General features: G+C 45.5%; 1 protein-coding gene across 8 annotated transcripts in view; it reads left to right on the top strand.

Moving 5' to 3' along the window:
* KIAA0825 (KIAA0825 ortholog) overlaps positions 1–19415 on the top strand; it is a 423444-nt gene that overhangs the window by 19092 nt on the left and 384937 nt on the right. Inside the window, exon 1 of one of the 8 annotated variants that reach the window (XM_043514583.1) lies at positions 13666–13684. The exons of the other annotated variants lie outside the window; for them this stretch is intronic. The gene's annotated coding sequence lies outside the window, so the exon portion shown is untranslated. Of the gene's footprint in view, positions 1–13665; positions 13685–19415 lie in introns of those variants that run through there. 8 annotated transcript variants of the gene reach the window in all.

The raw sequence follows: 19415 nt of genomic DNA, 5'->3' as shown, positions 1-19415 counted from the left end.
ATGAAGCAGTATAAGGTTATGGAAGGGAAGAGAAAATAAAATTATGCTGAAAGCAATGCAGGAAAATATATACCATATGCTGTGATCAAAAAGAAAAAAAGGGAGGAGTGTGAAAGTAAAATCAGGAAGGTAAAGAAAGTATAACAAAGGCAGAGTATTACCATGTTATATTTTTTTAAAAGTAAAAAAAATCACTAACAGTATGTTATAATTATGGAAATTGTTTTCATTTTGTTACTGGGACTGCCGGGAAATGTGGTGTTAGTGCCCAGAATTGTACTAAATTGTAATTTTTGTACATGGTTAGTACGTTTTAGTCCTGAGGTTAGTGTATAGTGGGTAATTTTTTTTTTCAAGTGCTGTCTGTAAGATGCTAGAAGACATTTATCATGGAGATGTTTGTCTGTCCTCACATCAATTTGAAGGATATTTCCTGTCACCGACAGATCTTACAGATGTATATTGTATCTTCATGCTTTCATTTATCTTTGCCATAAGAGTTCCGAGTCACTACCAGTACCAACCTGCCCTATTGGGCTATCAACTCCCTGAAACTTCTCATTAAAAACTCTTGTAATAGTAGCAACTCTATGTTCTAAAATATATTTAGCATGTGTATATAACTTATTTATCACAGTCAGTTGGGAAGACTTGGCCAGCAAGCAGATGAAGCAAGGAGTATTGGCCAGAAATACCATGTCTTATTGATTTTGGAAAGAGTAATGTTTCCAAAGCAGAGAATGGACCATTTTAGTGTTGTTATGGATACCAACAAATGAAGAGTGTTTCTAGCAAAAGATAATTTCAAGGTTGTGTGTGTGTGTGAAGGGTTAGCATAAATCTGATTATCAAAGTTGCTGAAAGCCATGACTTCAGTAAGAACTGTGAGTGCACAGCACTGCTGAAAATTAGGTCCCTGAGCAGCTATACTAGTTTTGGAACAATGCTGCACTCCTTCCAACCCTCCACCCCTAGCCTCAGAGGTCATGGATAGGCTTTATCTGGGGCAGCAGAGAAAGAAGAAGCATGGCCTCTTTAAGGATTACCTCCCCTCACTTTGAGGAGGTCAGAAGGTGATACTGTGGCTGATGGGTTGGATAGAAGAGTGCAACATAAGCCTGTTGGCTGCCTCGCACACAAGGGGAGAGAGTGTAAGCCTTTCCTTCTGCACAGGAGCCTTTCCTTCTGCACCTGGTGAGGGAGGTGGAGTTACTTTAAGGTGGCAGGCAGCAGAAAAGCCTGCTGTGGTTGTTTATATCCAGGGCACCCCACTGTGCACTGCAAGGTGGAGGGTCCCCATGAGCCTCAGGGTTAGAAATGGGATCTGAAATGCTTCCTGGAGGTATCCAAGGTTGTGAAACAACTTGCTACTACCTGCCCTTAGCATGAAGAAGCCTTGTCCGTCCCTGATGGGGGTCAGCTCCCCTACTCCACTGGCAACACAAGCATTCCTCTTTAGGCCTATGCAGGCTCCACTGTTTCTCTACAGCTTAGCAGTAGGCACACTCCAACCTCGTGGAGTGTCCAGCCCCTGTTCCACTGGACACTCACAGCATTCACAGAACCAGTTCTTCCAAAGAAACAGTACTCCCCAGCTTACCGGTTTTACCTCAGATCACCTCTCATGTTAATAAACAATACTTAGATACGTTTTTTGTGAAAACAAGTAAAAGTTTATTTAACAAAGTACAGAGATTCAAATGATAGCAGGTAGTAGTTTTTGGAAACAAATGGTTACATGTAAAATAATATCATAACATACATTCTAGAACCTAGACTTATTTACCTGATACTTTCAAGTCTTATAGAACAATACTTACCCTAAGTCCTTTCAGCGTTTTACAGCCGGGTTTTGCTGTCATCCATCATTCATGAGACAAGTCATGCTGTCAGCTTGCCTCTTTAATGAAAGATAAAATCTTGTCCCCTCTCTTTGTTGTTTTTGTTGCTGGTACAGACCGTTGTCTCTTATCCCAGGAGGTCCCGTCTTCAGAGGCTTATCTTGGAGTTCTTTGTCTTCGTCAGGCCTGCACCTGGCCTAGACACTAGGCAGGTGTTCATGGTTCTATGTGCTGATTGAGTTAGCCCTGAGGCTTGTGGTGACTCAGGTGACAAGTTTTACTTCACCCGTTTTGGACCGACTGGTGTGTCCCAGGGGTGGGTCAGTCCTGGGGCTAGTTTTGATCAACATCTTTATTAATGATCTGGATGATGGGATTAATTGCACCCTGAGCAAGTTCGCAGATGACACTAAGCTGCGATGAGAGGTAGTTATGCTGGAGGGTAGGGATAGGGTCCAGAGTGACCTAGACAAATTGGAGGATTGAGCCAAAAGAAATCTGATGAGGTTCAACAAGGACAAATGCAGAGTCCTGCACTTAAGAAGTCTGGGGACCAACTGGCTAAGCAGCAGTTCTGCAGAAAAGGACCTGGGGATTATAGTGGACAAGAAGTTGGATATGAGTCAGCAGCAGCATATTGGGCTGAATTAGTAGGATCATTGCCAGCAGATCAAGGAAAGTGATTACTCCCCTCTACTCGGCACTGGTAAAGCCACACCTGGAGTATTGCATCCAGTTTTGGTCCCCCCACTATAGAAGGGATGTGGACAAATTGGAGAGAGTCCAGTGGAGGGCAACGAAAATTATTAGGGGGCTGGGCACATGACTTACGAGGAGAGGCTGAAGGAACTGGGGTTATTTAGTCTACAGAAGAGAAGAGTGAGGGGAGATTTGATAGCAGCCTTCAACTACTTGATGGGGAGGTTCCAAAGAGAATGGAGCTCAGCTGTTTTCAGTGATGGCAGATGACTGAACAAGGAGCAATGGTCTCAAGATGCAGTGGGGGAGGTCTAGGTTGGATATTAGGAAACACTATTTCACTAGGAGGGTGGTGAAGCACTGGAATGGGTTACCTAGGGAGATGGTAGACTCTCCATCCTTAGAGGTTTTTAAGGTCAGGCTTGACAAAGCCCTGGCTGGAATGATTTAGTTGGGGATTGGTCCTGCTTTGAGCCCGGGGTTGGACTAGATGACCTCCTGAAGTCTCTTCCAACCAGTGGTGAACTGGAGCCGGTTCTGACCGGTTAGCATGAACTGCTTCATAAATTTTGAACCAGTTTTAGAACCGGTTGTTAACCTGCTTCCCTGCAGGGGGCGCTGAGGCTTTGATGGGTTCCGGCCGGGAAGTGATGTAATTCCTCCTCCGGCCGCCGGGGGCGCTGTGCTGCGGGAGCCATGTGGGCTGCCGCCTGGCCCTGGGCACGAGCGCTGTTGCTGCTGCTGCTCCCCTTGCCCTGGGGCTCTCGATACTGCCTGGTGCGTCCCCGGTTGCTCTGCTGGGCCTGGGCTGCGTCCTGCTGCTCTCCCGGTGAGTACCCACCACCCTGCCCGCAGCCAGTCCCTGCCTCCAGCCACCCCCGCACCTCCTGCCTGCAGCCAGCCCCTGTCTCCAGCTATCCCCTGCCCTGCCCGCAGCCAGTCCCTGCCTGCAGCCAGCCCCTGTCTCCAGCTATCCCCTGCCCTGCCCACAGCCAGCCCCTGTCTCCAGCCACCTCCTGCCCTGTCTCCAGCCACCCCCAGCACCCCCTGCCTGCAGCCAGCCCCTGCCGCACCCTCAGCACCCCCTGCCCGCACCAGCCCCTGCTGCACCCCCAGCACCCCCTCCTGCAGCCAGCTCCTGCCGCTCCCCCTGCCCTGCATCTGGCCACCCTCGCACCCCCTGCCTGCAGCCAGCCCCCATCTCCAGCCACCCCTGCCCTGCCCACAGCCAGCACCTGCCGCACCCTCTGCCCTACCTCCAACCACCCACTGCCCTGCCCGCAGCCATTCCCGCACCCCCTGCCTGCAGCCAGCCCGTCTCCAGCCACCCCTGCCTACAGCTAGCCCCTGCTGCACCCCCTGCCCTTCCTCCAGCCGCCCCCGCACCCCCTGCCTGCAGCCAGCTCCCCTCTCCAGCCGCCCCTGCCCTGCCTACAGCCACCCACAGCACCCCCGCCCGCAGCCAACCCATCTCCAGCCACCCCCTACCCTGTCTGCAGCCAGCCCCTGCTGCACCCCTGCCCTGTATCCAGCCAACCCCTGCCACACGCACCCCCTCCCCTGTCCGCAGCCAGCCCTGCACCCCCCTGCCCTGTCTGCAGCCAGGGCCTACCTCCAGTCAGCCCCTGCAGTACCCCCTGCCTGCAGCCAGCCCGTCTCCAGCCACCCCTGCACCCCCTGCCCGGCCCGCAGCCAGACCCTGCCCGGTCTGCAGCCCTGTCTCCAGCCTGCCCTGCACCCCCTGCCTGCAGCCAGCCCCTACTGCACCCCCTGCCCTGCCCGCAGCCAGCCCCCCTTGCTCCAGTCAACCCCGCATCCTCCTGTCCCCAGCCAGCTCCACACCCCCTGCCCTGCCCACAGCCAGCCCTGCACCCCCTGCCTCCAGCCCCACGCCCCTGTCTGCAGCTGGCCCCATGTTCACTGGTGCCCTGCAGTTCCCAGGGCAGTAACCCTGCATACCTGCTTCAATGAGAGGGGCAGGGAGCAGCTGGGACCCACACATGTGCATACCCTAGGGTGACCAGACAGCAAAATCAGGCCAAGGATTGGGGGTAATAGGAGCCTATATAAGAAAAAGACCCCAAAATTGGGACTGTTCCTATAAAATCGGGACATCTGGTCACCCTAGCATATCCCAGGGAGTGGAGGGGACCCACACATGTGAAACAGAGCTCATCTCTAGTTCAGGCCCATCTTTTTTTAAAAAAGAACTTTAGGCAGGTTTAACATACATCCGTATTTTCCCGGACAGTCAGGCTTTTTGGTTCTTAAATGGCAGTCCGGGAGGAATTTTTAAATTTTAAAAATTCCTCCCAGGAAAATATGGACATATGGTAACGCTGTTGATACAAAAGGGCACATCCCTTAAATCAGAACTTTTTATAGGGAACCGGTTGTTAAGATTTTGGCAGCTCATCACTGCTTCCAACCCTAATATTCTATGATTCTCCAAATGTCTTGTCATAATTATTATGATCAGTGGGATACTGGCTCTTGGTAGACCTCACATGCTCCCCTCTGGTGAACTATTATGCATATATCTGACCCAGGAGATCCCTGTGTAATCCTCTGTTAGTTGGCAGCAAGAGTCCCTGGGTCCCAGGAAGGACTGGGTGGAAATCACCCTCAGGATTGCAGCAGCAGAAAGAATGTGTGGCAGCAGTCATGCCAAAGTAGTGGCCCAGGGCTGGGCCGGGCCATTTGCACGCAATAGGAGCCAGAGCTTTTCCCCTGTGGAGGTAATAGAGGAGGATGGAAGTTGGGGATGTTTCTTGTTGGTCCCAGGATGGATGAGTGGGTCCTGAAGGGGCAGCATGGTTGATATGCTGGCTGAGCTCTTGCCCCCACAGGACTATGGCAGGAAAGAAAAGTGGGGGGGAAAGGCAGGAAGTTCCCTAGGGGCTGAAATCATTTATCTGTGGTGGGGGATAAGGGATGGAACTTGGAAGTTTCCCTTTGACAGGGGTTCAAGATCTCCTCTAAACAATGATCAGATGTTGAAGCGGTTTTCTTTCCCCCTGGATTGTTTAGGAGTTAGCACCACAGGCTCCATATTCTTCTGGTAGTTGTGTTGCTAAAATGGATTTGTGGATTTCCTGGATCCTAGTGCGCAAACATTAGGGGTAGGCAAAGTAATCCGCTGTCATAAAATCTGGGCCTTACACCAATTCATGACTTGCATAGGTTCAAGATTGGAGTAATGGCAGCAGCCAATGGAGCATTGGTCCTTCCCGCAGGCATAATGTTACAGATCAAACATCTTTAAATCTAACTCAAGGCCACTCAGATGGCTTCCACTGCATTGAGAGTGAGTGGGAGGCATGTAGTGTGGTGGAAGCCACTGCAATTAACAGTCCCAGTCTTTCATAGAATCATAGAATATCAGGGTTGGAAGGGACCTCAGGAAGTCATCTAGTCCAACCCCCTGCTCAAAGCAGGACCAATCCCCAACTAAATCATCCCAGCCAGAGCTTTGTCAAGCCTGACCTTAAAAACCTCTAAGGAAGGAGATTCCACCACTTCCCTAGATAACGCATTCCAGTGTTTCACCACTCTCCGAATGAAAATTTTTTTCCTAATATCCAACCTAAACCTCTCCCCCGCCCCCACTGCAATTTGAGACCATTACTCCTTGTTCTGTCATCCGCTACCACTGAGAACAGACTAGATCCATCCTCTTTGGAACCCCCTTTCAGGTAGTTGAAAGCAGCTATCAAATCCCCCCTCATTCTTTTCTTCAGCAGACTAAACAATCCCAGTTCCCTCAGCCTCTCCTCATAAGTCATGTGTTCCAGTCCCCTAATAATTTTTGTTGCCCTCCATTGGATATTTTCCAATTTTTTCCACATCCTTCTTGTAGAATGGGGCCCAAAACTGGACACAGTACTACAGATAAGGCCTCATCAATGTCGAATAGAGGGGAACGATCACGTCCCTCAATCTGCTGGCAATGCCCCTACTTATACATCCCAAAATGCCATTGGACTTCTTGGCAACAGCAGCACACTGTTGACTCATATCCAGTTTCTCTTCCACTGGAACCCCTAGGTCCTTTTCTGCAGAACTGCTGCCTAGCAATTCGGTCCCTAGTCTGTAGCGGTGCACAGGATTCTTCCATCCTAAGTGCAGGTCTCTGCACTTGTCCTTGTTGAACCTCATCAGATTTCTTTTGGCCCAAACCTCTAATTTGTCTAGGTCCCTCTGTATGCTATCCCTACCCTCCAGTGTATCTACCTCTCCTCCCAGGTAAGTGTCATCTGCAAACTTGCTGAGGGTGCAATCCACGCCATCCTCCAGATCATTAATGAAGATATTGAACAAAACCGGCCGAGGACCGACCATTGGGGCACTCCAGTTGATACCGGCTGCCAACTAGACATGGAGCCATTGATCACTAGCCATTGAGCCCGACAATCTAGCCAGCTTTCTATCCACTTTATCGTCCATTCATCCAGCCCATAATTCTTTAACTTACTGGCAAGGATACTGTGGGAAACCATGTCAAAAGCTTTGCTAAAATCAAGGAACAACACGTCCACTGCTTTCCCCTCATCCACAGAGCCAGTTAGCTAGTCATAGAAGCCAATAAGATTAGTCAGGCATGACTTGCCCTTGGTGAATCCATGCTGACTGTTCCTGATCACTTTCCTCTCCTCTAAGTACTTTAGAATTGATTCCTTGAGGACCTGCTCTAAGATTTTTCCAGGGACTTTTGGTGAAGCAGGCTTTAATAGAAGTGCTTCTATTATAGTGCACCTTCTTCTCTAAGCCAATAGAGATCATATTTAAAGGGATGAATATATATAAAATCTAATTATTGTGAAAGGAAGATAGGAGCAAAGACAGAAAAGGAGGGTATGGAAGCTAACGGACTAATTTGGATCTGGAAAAGTGGGCATGGTTCCCATTGAAGATGTGCAGGCATGCTGTTGGACAGAGATTCAGAGGAAGACTCAGCAATGTCAGAATATAACAGATAAGTCTGTTGGGTCCACAGTACAGTTAGGGCTCTGGCATGGGCCTATTTGGAAGAAATTGGATTGATGGTTCCAGTGTGTAAGGGAATTAAGTGCGACCAGGCTGACTATAGATGGGGCTGGTATCACTGCCTATTATTAAAGTTACCCAGCACTTCCCATTATGAATTGTTTTCAGTTGCTTTCACTTTGCCAAATTTGCCAAGAGGCAGGACTGGAACAGGTTGGAAGGGGTGAGCAGAATGGGTCAGGTCTGTGACTAACTAGTAGAAGAGACTGTTGCCACCAAAGCACCGTCGACTCCAGAGCTTGGAATGGAACTCAAGATTCCTGAATCTCAGTGTTTCTCTGCTGTCAACAAATATTTGTGGAACGTCCTGGAAAAGTGTCTCATTCCCTCCCTTCCTGCCCCCCACAGTGCTGGTCCACAAGAGATGACAACATACAACTGCTACCTGTTACAGTGGAGCTAAAGGTTCCAACCCTGCTGATGAACCAAGTGGGAATCATCACTACAATGTCACTTAATGGAATTTTTGGTTTTTCAGTTTTTTTTATTAATCTAAGAAATTACACACACACACAAACTATGTTAAAACAATACTATTAAGATTGCAAAGTCAAGCACTCAAAAGTTAGGAAGTGACAGAAGTAAATATGTCTTTTTAACTTTGATTCAGCCCTATTGTGCATCTGTATTATGATACAGTCTTTAGCTACATGCTCCTGCTTCATTTAGTAAACAGGATGGATGATGCTCACTTAATGAGCAGCTATTCAATATTTTGTTTTTTAATTGTTCATTGTGTGGTCGCTTGCCTTATTTACTACACACTATTCAGATCCTGCTCTGAAGACAGAATTATTAATTTCTTCATAGGGTTTTCTATGGATATTATAGTGTCTGAGTGCTTTACAAACAATTAATTTATTTTTATAACACGTAAGATGAATGGGTTTATTATCCCCATGTTACAGCGGAAGAACTGAGTCACAGAGAGATTAAGGGAAAAAATATCTACTAATTTTGAGTGTCCAGTTAGAGACACTTAGGATGTGATTTTTTTTCAAAATACCTAATTACATAGTACTTTTATAGGTTTCAGAGTAGCAGCCGTGTTAGTCTGTATTCTCAAAAAGAAAAGGAGTACTTGTGGCACCTTAGAGACTAACAAATTTATTAGAGCATAAGCTTTCGTGAGCTACAGCTCACTTCATCGGATGCGAAAATGCATCCGATGAAGTGAGCTGTAGCTCACGAAAGCTTATGCTCTAATAAATTTGTTAGTCTCTAAGGTGCCACAAGTACTCCTTTTCTTTTTGATAGTACTTTTATGTTCAGGTATTTTTCAGAATACCTAAGATTACATAGCACTTTATATGTTCAAACCACAGATCCCATTGACTTCAGTTGTAGCTGAGAGTGCTCAGGCCCTCTGCAAATCAGACTCCAGGGTATCGAGAGGGGAACCCAGAAAATGAGGAGTACACAATTAGTGACCACCCATGAAAGGTTTAGTTTAAGTGATTTACCTAGCATCACACAGGAACTCTGTGGCAGAGGCAGGAATAGAATCCAATTCACCAGAGCAGTATTCATTTTTCTTAACCATGAGAGCATCCTTTTCCTTTCTGCAATCTCTAGCCTCATTTGCTACACACCATTCATCATCTGCAACAAATGAAGCAGCGGTCCTAAACAAACCCATTCCTTCACTACACAATCCCAATTCATTCCTGAGAACAAGTCCATCCTGTGCACTGAAGGTTTTTAAAAAACAAAAGTGTTTTCGTGTAATTAAAGACCAGATCATATTGAACATACACAAGGGGCTCAATGGCAATCTTAATTCTGCCATTTCCTAACTTTTAAGTGCTTGACTTGGCAACCTTAGTTATTTATAATGAATGGTCTGTGCGTGTGCGTGTGCGCGTGCGTTATCTTTATATGTAGTTAGAATGGATGACTTCAGCTATTTAAATGTCATCCTTTGTTCCCAACTAGACAACCTTCACTGAGGGCAAATGTTGTTGGAATTCATGCAAATACAAACATGGAGGTTAAAAATAAAATAAAACATTTTGGCAATGGTGGAGCACGTTTGGTCCAGACTCCCAGGGGAGGTTACACTCCATCAGTGGGAGTCTGTCAGATGCTCTCCATCTAGGGATAGGAACAGAGAACTGGCTTAATCTGTCATTGAGCTCAAGATACCCTGGGCACTCCTGTGGGATTACCATGACAAGGGAGAGCATAGGGAGGAAACTATGTTCAGCCTGACTAAATATAGCATATATTGTATAGAGATAAAAAGAAAAGGAGTACTTGTGGCACCTTAGAGATTAACAAATGTATTTGAGCATAAACTTTCGTGAATTAATCAAATTTGTTAGTCTCTAAGGTGCCACAAGTACTCCTTTTCTTTTTGCGAATACAGACTAACATAGCTGCTACTCTGAAACCTGTATAGAGATAGATGTCTTAGAATGATTCCAGACTTCAAAGTCCTTGGAGGGCTTATATCTCATAGTAAGAGATGAGATTTATGTAGGGAAAAAATAGTTTCAGGGTCTTTCATGATAGCAGATTTGTGAACTTCTCTTTTGAAGCAGGTACCCCAAAAGAACCTGAGGACTATGACTTGAGCCAGTGCCTTAATATGAGAAAGTTAATAAGTGATTGGAAAGAACGATGATGTAACTCTTATTTTTCATTCAGGTGCAGCTAGGTCTCTAGAACCTTGGTTCATTGCAAAGCAGCTAGAACATTCAGGTGTATGTTGGGACTCTTGAGGAATTTATTCAACTCCATTTGAGGACAGGAGAGAGCTCTCAGAAAATCTGACCTATTTTTATGTTGGGTAGTACAATTGATGGCATCATGGGTACACTGAAGGTTGGCATCATATTGCATTTTGGATTGCTTGAGCAACATGCTTTGTGTTAAGATACTGGGTTACCAGAACCTTGGTAGTGGGTTTTAGTTAGGCTATGGGGGGTTCGTCTCAGTAAGGATTATTAAGGGGTCGGCAACGGTGGATTTGGATAGGGATTTGGGGTTTAAAGAGCTGCAATGAGAAGGAGAGATCTCACATGGTCAGAAAACCAATTAAGGGATGTCACACAGACTATGCTGATAGCTTGTGCCACACACTTTCAAAGAAACTGCAGAACCACCTGATCAACATCCTCTATAGCAAACAGGGAAAGATTAAGAGTGAGCTCTCAAAACTGGATACTCTCATAAAGAACCAACCTTCCACACAAACTTCCTCGTGGCTGGACTTTACAAAAACTAGACAAGCCATTTACAAGACACACTTTGCTTCTCTACAAAAGAAAAAGGATACTAAACTCTCGAAACTACTACATGCCACAAGGGACCACAACAGTGGTTCCCTTAATCCACCCAGCAATATTGTTAATCTGTCCAACTATACTCTTAGCCCAGCAGAAGAATCTGTCCTATCTCGGGGCCTCTCCTTTTGCCACTCCACCCCCAAGAACATGATACAGTTCTGTGGTGACCTAGAATCCTATTTTCAACGTCTCCGACTCAAGGAATATTTCCAACACACCTCTAACCAACATATTAACCCACAGGGACCTTTCTACCAACACTACAAAAAGAAGGATTCTGGGTGGACTCCTCCTGAAGGTCGAAACAGCAGCCTGGACTTCTACATAGAGTGCTTCCGCCGACGTGCATGGGCTGAAATTGTGGAAAAGCAGCATCACTTGCCCCATTACCTCGGCCATGCAGAACACAATGCCATCCACAGCCTCAGAAACAACTCTGACATCATAATCAAAAAGGCTGACAAAGGAGGTGCTGTCGTCATCATGAATAGGTCAGAATATGAACAAGAGGCTACTAGGCAGCTCTCCAACACCACTTTCTACAAGCCATTACCCTCTGATCCCACTGAGGGTTACCAAAAGAAACTACAGCACTTGCTCAAGAAACTCCCTGAAAAAGCACAAGAACAAATCCGCACAGACGCACCCCTGGAACCCCGACCTGGGGTATTCTATCTGCTACCCAAGATCCATAAACCTGGAAATCCTGGATGCCCCATCATCTCAGGCATTGGCACCTTGTCAGCAGGATTGTCTGGCTATGTAGACTCCCTCCTCAGGCCCTATGCTACCAGCACTCCCAGCTATCTTCGAGACACCACTGACTTCCTGAAGAAACTACAGTCCATTGGTGATCTTCCTAAAAACACCATCCTAGCCACTATGGATGTAGAAGCCCTCTACACCAACATTCCGCACAAAGATGGACTACAAGCTGTCAGGAACAGTATCCCCGATAATGTCACGGCTAACCTGGTGGCTGAACTTTGTGACTTTGTCCTCACCCATAACTATTTCACATTTGGGGACAATGTATACCTTCAATTCAGTGGCATTGCAATGGGTACCCGCAGGGCCCCACAGTATGCCAACATTTTTATGGCTGACTTAGAACAACGCTTCCTCAGCTCTCGTCCCCTAATGCCCCTACTCTATTTACGCTACACTGATGACATCTTCATATCTGGACTCATGGAAAAGAAGCCCTTGAGGAATTCCACCATGATTTCAACAATTTCCATCCCACCATCAACCTCAGCCTGGACCAGTCCACACAAGAGATCCACTTCTGGACACTACGGTGCTAATAAGCGATGGTCACGTAAACAGCATCCTATATCGGAAACCTACTGACCGCTATTCCTACCTACATGCCTCTAGCTTTCATCCACATGATCCATTGTCTACAGCCAAGCTCCTTGATATAACCGCATTTGCCCCAACCCCTCAGACAGAGACAAACACCTACAAGGTCTCTATCATGCATTCTTACAACTACAGTACCCACCTGCTGAAGTGAAGAAACAGATTGACAGGGCCAGAAGAGTACCCAGAAGTCACCTACTACAGGACAGGCCCAACAAAGAAAACAACAGAACGCCACTAGCCATCACCTTCAGCCCCCAACTAAAACCTCTCCAACGCATCATCAAGGATCTACAACCTATCCTGAAGGACGACCCATCACTCTCACAGATCTTGGGAAACAGGCCAGTCCTTGCTTACAGACAGCCCCCCAACCTGAAGCAAATACTCACCAGCAACCACACACCACACAACAGAACCACTAACCCAGGAACCTATCCTTGCAACAAAGCCCGTTGCCAACTGTGTCCACATATCTATTCGGGGACATCATCATAGGGCCTAATCACAGCAGCCACATTATCAGAGGCTTGTTCACCTGCGCATCTACCAATGTGATATATGCCATCATGAGCCAGCAATGCCCCTCTGCCATGTACATTGGTCAAACTGGACAGTCTCTATGTAAAAGAATAAATGGACACAAAGACGTCAAGAATTATAACATTCAAAAACCAGTCGGAGAACACTTCAGTCTCTCCGGTCACATGATTACAGACCTAAAGAGTGGCTATCCTTCAACAAAAAAACTTCAAAAACAGACTCCAACGAGAGACTGCTGAATTGGAATTAATTTGCAAACTGGATACAATTAATTTAGGCTTGAATACAGACTGGGAGTGGATGGGTCATTACATAAAGTAAAACTATTTCCCTATGTTATTTCTCCCCCTACCCCATCCCCTACTGTTTCTCAGACGTTCTTAACTGCTGGAAATGGCCCACCTTGATTATCACCACAAAAGATTTTCCTTCTTTCCCCTCCTCCTTCCTGCTTGTAATAGCTCATCTTAAGTGATCACTCTCCTACAGTGTGTATTATAAAACCCATTGTTTCATGTTCTCTGTGTGTGTATATAAATCTCCCCACTGTATTTTCCACCAAATGCATCCGATGAAGTGAGCTGTAGCTCACGAAAGCTTATGCTCAAATAAATTTGTTAGTCTCTAAGGTGCCACATGTACTGCTTTTCTTTTTTGTGAATACAGACTAACACAGCTGCTACTTGGAAACTTTTCAAAGTTTCACAGTTGTTTCAGGTATCAGTGGGGGCATCCAAATGCATACAGATGTATAGACGTTCCCTTCTGGGATGATTATTCAGTGGTCTAAATGTACTATACTCTTCCTTTTTTTTTCTCTTCCTTCAAGATCAAGATAATGGGTCACAGGAATAGGTATCTAGTTGTGGAGGCGAAGTATTGTGCACTTGGTCCCCACAGGTAGGTGGCCAGTTCTCTCTGGAAATTCAAAGCTGGGCCTCAGTAATGAGGCAGCTCTAAACTGGTCTAGCTGGAGGGGCAGACTCTGGGATCAGCAGCTTCCACTCTTATATTCATTGACCAGGAAGGGGCCATGTGAATGGATCATTGTGTACCTTGTAGGAAACTATTTGGGGATTTAGTAAAGGAGTACAGATAAGGATTAGGACAAAGATATTAGGAGTGGAACTAAGTCCTTTTCCTGGGGGTAATCATGAACTGGCCTGAGCTTCTGCAGTGGAGGATCTAATGTGGGGAGTGGGTGGGCAAGGGCAGGTGAGAATTAAATTGACTGGTGGTTAAATTATGTGAGCAGGAAAAATTGATGATTACCCATCATGAAAATGCATATTCAGTACTTGAGTTATTCAAAGAAGAGGTTGTACATCTCTCCAGTGGGGAATGGAGGTTAATCTGGCGGCTACTAGGGAATGAAGTGTTAACAATCTGGGAATCCAGCAGGCATGGTGGGGAGGAAGCCAAGCAAATTTCTGGTGCCTCCTAGTGGCAGGTGCCCAGTGCAGGTAATGGTTCAGTATGGCGTCTAGTTCACTGATAAACTGGAAATGGATGAGGAGAAGGCATTTCCTAAAGAATTTGGGGCTGGGGTTGGGGTTCTTAATGTCCAATACATTGAGGAGACAACCCCTCCATAACTTTCATATGAGGAAAAGACAATAGATTCCAATAATGATGCTGGGACCAGGTTTACTGAGGAGTGGGGGAGGCTGATGGCAGCCCTCCATCAGATGGCATGGATTACAAAAGAAGGGTGACCTGCACTGGATGAATTGTTGCTGGATAGTTTCCAAATGTGTTAATAAAGTTGTGGCCTAGTTAAATCATGTTCCTGGTGTCTTGTCTTCCCACAGTGTCTGGTGCAAAGAGTTATAGAGTCAGAGAATATCAGGATTGAAAGGGACTTCAGGAGGTCATCTAGTCCAACCCCCTGCTCAAAGCAGGACTACTCCCCAGCTAAATCATCCCAGCCAGGGCTTTGTCAAGCCTGATCTTTAAAACCTCTAAGGAAGGAGATTTCACCATCTCCCTAGGTAACCCATTCCAGTCCTTCACCATCCTCCTAGTGAAAAAGTTTTTCCTAATATGCAACCTAAACCTACCCCACTGCAACTTGAGACTATTACTCCTTGTTCTCTCATCTGGTACCATTGAGAACAGACTAGATCCATCCTCTTTGGAACCTCCTTTCAGGTAGTTGAAAGTAGCTATCAAATCCCCCCTCATTCTTCTCGTCTGCAGACTAAATAATCCCAGTTCCCTCAGCCTCTCCTCATAAATCATGTGCTCCAGCCTAATCATTTTTGTTGCCCTCCACTGGACGCTTTCCAATTTTTCCACATCCTTCTTGTAGTGTGGGGCCCAAAACTGGACACAGTACTCCAGATGAGGCCTCACTAATGCCAAATAGAGAGGAATGATTACATCCCTTGATCTGCTGGCAATGCTCCTACTTATACAGCCTCAAATGTCATTAGCCTTTTTGGCAACAAGGGCACATTGTTGACTCGTATCCAGCTTTTTGTCCACTGGAACCCCTAGGTCCTTTTCTGCAGAACTGCTGCCTATCCACTTGGTCCCTAGACTGTAGTAGTGCATGGCATTCTTCTGTCTTAAGTGCACTTGTGTTTGTTGAACCTCATCAGATTTCTTTTGGCCCAATCCTCTAATTTGTCTAGGTCCCTCTGTATCCTATCCCTACCCTCCATCTTATCTACCACTCCTCCCAGTTTAGTGTCATCTGCAAACTTGCTGAGGGTGCAATCCACGCCACCCTCCAGATCATTAATAAAGATATTGAACAAAACCGGCCCCAGGACCGACCCTTGGGGCACTCCGCTTCATGCCGGCTGCCAACTAACAGGGCCAGCTCCAGGCACCAGCTTTCCAAGCATGTGCCAGGGGCAGCATTCAGAATGGGGTGGCAGTCCATGTCCCGCAGTGGCAATTCGGCGGCAGCTCCGCCGCTCTTCCCGCCTCGGCGGCTCTTGGGCAGCCGGTCTGCTGCTCTTCCGGGTGTGGAGGCAATGCGGCGGCAGCAATTCGGTGGTGATTGCTTGGGGCAGCAAAACTGGTAGAGCCGCCCCTGCCAACTAGACATGGAGCCATTGATCACTACCCGTTGAGCCCGATGATCTAGCCAGTTTTCTATCCACTGTGACGGGGCAAGGCGAGATTGCTATAGAAAAGTAGTGGGAGATAGATATATTAGCTCCAGGCTAAACAAATGATTTAATGGTACAAATGGTACCAGGTTAAGTTAAATGGAAGCTGCTCCAGGTCAATTAAGACACCTGGGGCCAATTAAGAACTTTCCAGAAGGCAGGGAGAATGCTATGTTGATTGGGACAGTCAGTCAGATGGTTGTGCATGTCAGGAGCTGTGGGAAGATGTTGCGCTGTTGGAGAGGCTGAGTAGTACACACCATATCAGGCACAAGGAAGGAGGCCCTGAGGTAAGGGTGAAGTGGAGCTTGAGGAAGTGAGGGCTGTTGTGGGGGAAGTAGCCCAGGGAATTATACATGTCATGTTTCTAAAAGGTCAGCTACCATAGCTGATACTATTAGGGTGCCTGGGCTGGAGCATGGAGTAGAGGGTGGGCCCCGGCTCCCCCCCAACCTTTGCCCCCTGATTAATCATTGAGACTGGGAGACAACAGAGACTGTGCAAGGAAGGATAACTTCTCCTCACCTCCCTTGCTGGCTTATGATGAAAATGGCTCAGTAGACTATGACCCTTGTCTCTAGAGAAAGAAGGGTTACGTGGAGGGTCACAGTGAGCCTCTGAAGCTAGTGAAATCCGCCAGGAAACGCGGGGCAAGGACAGAGCTTTGTCACACCACCTTATCGTCCATTCATACAGCTCATACTTCTTTAACTTGCTGGCAAGAATACAGTGGGAGGCCGTATCAAAAGCTTTGCTAAAGTCAAGGAATAACACGTCTACTGCTTTCCCCTCATCCACAGAGCCAATTATCTCATCATAGAAGGCAATTAGGTTAGTCAGGCATGACTTGACCTTGGTGAATCCATGTTGAGTGTTCCTGATCACTTTCCTCTCCTCTAAGTGCTTCAAAATTGATTCCTTGAGGACCTGCTCCATGATTTTTCCAGGGACTGAGGTGAGGCTGCCTGGCCTGTGGTTCCCCGGATCCTCCTCATTCCTTTTTAAAAGATGGGCACTACATTAGCCTTTTTCCAGTCACAGGGGTCCTCCCCCGATCGCCATGAGTTTTCAAAGATAATGTCTCTGCAATCACATCCGCCAACTCCTTTAGCACCCTTGGATGCAGTGCATCTGGCCCCATGGACCTGTGCTCATCCAGCTTTTCTCAATAGTTCTGAACCAGTTCTTTCTCCACAGGGCGCTGGTCACCTACTCCCCATATTGTGCTGCCCAGTGCAGTAGTCTTGGGAGCTGACCTTGTTCGTGAAGCCAGAGACAAAAAAAGTGTTGAATACATTAGCTTTTTCCACATCCTCTGTCACTAGGTTGCCTCCCCTGTTCAGTACGGGGCCCACGCTTTCCCTGACCACCTTCTTGTTGCTAACATACCTGTCGAAACCCTTCTTGTTACTCTTAACATTCCATATTAGTTGCAGCTTGGCCTTCCTGATTTCACTCCTGCATGCCTGCGCAATATTTTTATACTCATATCTGGTCATTTGTCCAAGCTTCCACTTCTTGTAAGCTTCTTTTTTGTATTTAAGATCAGCAAGGTTTTCACTGTTAAGCCAAGCTGGTCACCTGCCATATTTATTATTCTTTCTACACATCGGGATGATTTGTTCCTGCAACCTCAATAAGGATTCTTTAAAATACAGTCAGCTCTCCTGGATTTCTGAAGTTCGGTCAGTTGAACTTCATTTTTCATCAGGAAAATTTTTTTTCCTGGTACATGTCCAGAGTTTACCCTTAAATTAACTTGAGGTTTAATAAATCCTAAAAGAAAAAAAAAGTTCTTTATGCTTTTGTCCTCATCCAAAACATAAGGAGAAGAGACTATGGAATCAGTTGGGACACCTAATATTTAGTGAAGAACTGGTAGGTGTATAGGACAGAGCAAGAAAAAATTCCTAATTTAACTTTCTCTGAATTACATATCCACTGCTCCCACCAGCCTTTTAAAATGATTTGTTACAGCATATGCAGATGCTGAGATGCATTTTATGTAACTAATTCAATAACAGTTTTTTCCAGTTGTGTGTAGCATTATGTAGTTTTTGAAAGAAACTAAAAGTTCAATTCTTGCACTGAAGAAGCCTACAGATGAGCTTTGTAGCTACCCTCAAATACTGTCAAGGAAGGATGACCTTTTAATTGAACATCTAATTCATAGAAAAGAAAGTAGCTAATATTTGAGAAATTTTCTTCTCTGATTAAGTGTACTTTCCCAGCTCATAGCTTCCTCCAAACAGTCAACATAATGCTGCACTGTGTTTTGGTTTCTAAGAGTAATACAGTTAGCAATTTCCCTTTAAAAGTATGTGTCAGCTGTCAACATTGTGATGTGCCTGATCTCCTCTCTCTTGCAGAGCACAATTCAATTCTAAATTCAAATCATCAGCATGGCAATGCAACAGGGCTGCCAGAATCTACTCTCTCCTACTTTTTAATTCCCTATTCCTATTCAATACATTTTTATTTTATGTTTTTGATCAAGCTGAAACTGCTATACATTGTTAACTAATTTTACTTGTCTTCAGTTAAAATCACTGAAATAATCAGTGTAAGTTTTTTTGCTTACACACTTATTTTTAGCAAATAAGCTACTTTATTTAACTTATGACTTGTCTAAACACGTTGAAAGTATTGAATTTTAAGGCATAACATTCACACTCTGAAAAGGGAACAGTGACAAGTTCAGTCAAAAGGAAAAAGAGGAATAATTTATAAAAGGAACTGTAGATAATGATGCCAGCCAGTTGTTTTAAAGTGCATCTATCTCAACTTTAATGAATTAGATTTGTCAACAGCATATGTTTTATGCACTACTTCTAATGAAGTGGCATACCAGCAATGCGGTGTGCTTTGAGGTTTACTCCTTCAAAGCTCTTTGCTGTCTTAAAGTAGACCTTTTTTAAATAATAGATATTAAAAACTACATTTAAATAACATTAAGGTTATGACACAAACACCAAATGACAAACTTCAGGCAATTCAAAGTTAAGGCTGACAACTTGTCATTAACTCGCATTGTTGCTTTTTAAAAAGAAGCACAATAGCATGATTTAAGGACTGAGTGTCAGCTTAACTTAAATTGCTTGGCTTTTGTTCTCTGGTGTCACAACCTTAATGTCATTTTTCATATAGGTTTTTGTATTTCCATTATTACTTATTTCTTTAAAAAAAACACTGTGTGTTATTGTACCCAGGAGACAGAAATGGATTGTTCAGTAGTTTTGGTCTATTAGTTAAAAGCATATTTAGGCAGGAGTTTAATTTTTAATTGTGGACTAGAGGTGGTATTAGTGTTTCCCAACATACATCCCAGCTACTTGACTGAGAATTCTTCCCATTGCCACAGCTGATCCATTCTGGAGAGGACTCCAGAAGGAATTTCCATTCCTTTATACAAAATTGAGTTTTTAAAACCCTCCACAATTCTCAGTCACTTTTAAAAATTACTTGACTTGAAAGAGTCAAGAACCCTCTTTTCACAAAGTTGTATTATA

This window comes from Dermochelys coriacea, chromosome 5, assembly GCF_009764565.3.
Source record: "Dermochelys coriacea isolate rDerCor1 chromosome 5, rDerCor1.pri.v4, whole genome shotgun sequence".
NCBI classification, from domain to species: Eukaryota; Metazoa; Chordata; order Testudines; family Dermochelyidae; genus Dermochelys; species Dermochelys coriacea.
The sequence above is the reverse complement of the archived record's forward strand: the minus strand, read 5'-3'. Positions and strand labels throughout refer to the sequence as shown.